General features: G+C 45.7%; 1 protein-coding gene across 3 annotated transcripts in view; it reads right to left on the reverse strand.

Annotated features, from left to right (window-relative positions):
• The window catches only part of CARPB (Carbonic anhydrase-related protein B), a 16,228-nt gene extending 13,412 nt beyond the window's left edge, over positions 1-2,816 (reverse strand). The window contains exon 1 of one of the 3 annotated variants that reach the window (XM_011309557.1): positions 2,631-2,816. The gene's annotated coding sequence lies outside the window, so the exon portion shown is untranslated. Of the gene's footprint in view, positions 1-2,420; positions 2,481-2,624 lie in introns of those variants that run through there. The other 2 variants (XM_011309559.1, XM_011309558.1) reach the window with 2 other exon arrangements.
• Between the last annotated feature and the right edge of the window lie 216 nt (positions 2,817-3,032).

The raw sequence follows: 3,032 nt of genomic DNA on the forward strand, positions 1-3,032 counted from the left end.
CCGAAAATAATTCCTCTCCTCCCAAAATCATCGATCTAAACTATTGAATTATTGAATTATTTTTTAATTCACAATTTCACCCACGAAAATCCACTCATGTCTCCCGAATTCCCCTGCCCTCTTCAAAAAATCAATTCTACAAAATTCTCACGCCTCAATAATCAATCAGTGATATTAATCCTACACCACAATTACCCCAAACTCGAAAATATTTCCCACTCGAATTCCGTGAAAATCAATAATGACCCCCTCTCCCACCGAATTCCGCGATCTAAATTTCCCACGTACAAATATCGAAAATATCGAAAAAACCTCCCTCGCCCCCCAACTCCCCCACTAATCCACACCCCGACATCGCTGATGAATCCTAAACATTCCTCCCCGATCCCCAATTACCCAGCCCCTAAAATAGCCCCCGCCCCCTAATTTAGCCGATCTAAATTTACGCCGTGAAAATATCGATAACCCCCCATCTCCCCTCCCCCCCCCCGTGTGTGTTTCAACTTTTGACGAATCAATTATGCAGTGATCCGATAAACCGTTCACGGTGCACGTTTCGTGATAATACCATCGCCCCGAGTTAATGATTGTTGAGAATCCTCCCCTATCACCCGCATCCCCCTCACGAGATTAGATATACATGTATGAAGTCATCGGGTGTTTCAACTCACAGTTATATACCCTCACTATTTCGTCCGGAAAACGCTGAGATGTGAGACATCGGGAGAGTATGGGTTAGAGGGGGTGGATCTGGGGTTGGTTTTTGATGCAAGTAGTTGAAGAAGGGCGGGATGGGTTAGTTTTACCCCCTTTTCCACCCTCCACCCACTGTATATTCCCCACAAGCCACTTCACCCCACTCCAACACCCACCACTTCAGACCCTCCCTCGTCCTCATCCTCCTTATCCTCCTCATCCCCCTTTTCACCCCCTTCTACCCCCTCTACCCCCCTGACAGTGTATTCTTAGGTTAGGAAAACTCAAGTAGGCTTAGGTCGATCGATCGATCTGATCTCACCCACTCTCGGGGGCTTGGGTTTTTTCACCCTCTCGCTTTATCTATTCTCTCTTACTCTTTTCCCATACAATTCGGTGGTAGAAGCCACTCGACCGAAGGAGAGCGTTGGAATAAGCCTCGACGATGTACGGGTAGAAAGGGCTGGTGGATAAAAAAAAAAAACAACAAAAAAAATGAACGGAAAGAAAAAAGAGGCGATGTGTGGAAGGGGTTGGGGCGGTGAGGGGCATGATGGGGGATGAATGGGGGTGAAGGGAGATAGAGGGAGATCAAGGGAGAATGTGGGATAGGACAGGTTTCAGAATACAAGAGGAAAAAATAACTGTGGGAAAGGAAAATAAGGGCGCCGCCACCACCCCTTTTACCCCCGTCATTAATTATCCTTATGGATGAGGGTGGGAGGTGTAATGAGGGATGAGGGTAATTTATTCGCATTGTTTTCGCACTCGATCGGACCTCTGTCGTGGGTGTTTCGGGACTATTGATTATTGCATTGATTTGTTGTCGTTCCGGCGTAATTGAATCATTTGTAGTTGTTATTTGTTTGTCTTTTATTTTTTTAAAGTTGATGATTTTTCATGCACTAGGTACAGCCAACCCCTTGCAAATGATCGATCGATTGTAAACCCCCGGGGGTTTTCCTGAAAATTTTCGTCAGCCGGGGGGTTTTAAACGCGAACCTCGTGGAAATCAATAAGTGGCAATAGACTCGGAGGAAGCGAGTCGGGAGTTCCTGGTTTTGTGAGGACTGGCGGGGATGAGGACGATGAGGCTTTTTTCAATAATCATTCAAATGAAAATTTAATTTTCCCGGTGGATGTCAGACCGTTCACACTTGACACCCATCACCGGAGAGAAATTGAATTTCCGCGACATGAGAGCGCTCGATTGATCAGTAAAAATCACACGATCCGTTTGTCAATAAAAAAATAAAACAACAGAATGAATAATTAATGAAACGCCATTGCCACCGAATACAAATCCAATTCCTCCTGTCCACACACCCGATTCAACATTCCGAGTTAAAAATAATAATTCCAATGAACCTTTATAAATAAAAAAAACTGTTTGAAAGAAAAAAAATATTTAAAACCCGTGGATATGAATGAATTCCAAGTGTCGTATAGTTTTCCGGTAGTCCGGGTTCATTCACACGCGTGTCAATTCCAACCTTTTTTTTTTCTCTTTCAAACTGAATTTGATAAACTCCTTTATTTTTCACCGGTGGTAGAGAAAAATGAATTAGTTTAGCGATCCGGTAAACGAAAGGTACGTCAAAGGAACGACTGGCCCTGTGCAAGGTATGTTGGATTCTCCTGTTATCTGCGCCTGCCCCGAACAGTATTACACACTCCTATCTTCCCTCAAACTCACTCTCTTTATCTCTCTCTTTTTAACTCACACTCGTGGAGAAGAGGGCGGCACAACTACACTTTGACGCGCGGCTTTTCCTCGCGTATCCTCTCCCAACCTGATGCGAATCCCGCGGCGCTGCACATCTATATAAACCCCCCTTCTTCCACCCCACCCCGTGACCACCCCATCGCCCTCCCCCGTTCCCTTCATCCCACCCCCTCCAAATCATTCGTCTCACCCTCTCTCACACCTTTACCTCACTCCCTCCTTATCTCCCCGAGTCCCTCTCCCTCTCGAGTCCACAACGGCTTATATTTCCTCAGGTGGGCCAACCAGCCGCCAGCATCGATGCAACTTTTATTTTTTTCCTTTTCCTCCTCTTTTCCTTCTCTCTTTTCTTTTCTTTCCCTCGGACACGGAATCCTCACCTCGCAACTAGCGGCACAACCGACGGACTCAAACTGACGAGAAAATACTTCTTGGGCACACGCGGGCTATCGCCCTCCTCACGCATGCGCATTTTAATTTTATTTCATGTCAAGCACAGGAAGACAGGAGTGGGGAGTGTGAGGGAGAGGGAGGATGTTCCTCATCGCAAAATCTAGCATATGAGATTAGTATTAATTCCCAGGTATTTCGTGACGATTTTATTTAGCGA

Source organism: Fopius arisanus, unplaced genomic scaffold, assembly GCF_000806365.1.
Source record: "Fopius arisanus strain USDA-PBARC FA_bdor unplaced genomic scaffold, ASM80636v1 scaffold00068, whole genome shotgun sequence".
Lineage (NCBI taxonomy): Eukaryota > Metazoa > Arthropoda > Insecta > Hymenoptera > Braconidae > Fopius > Fopius arisanus.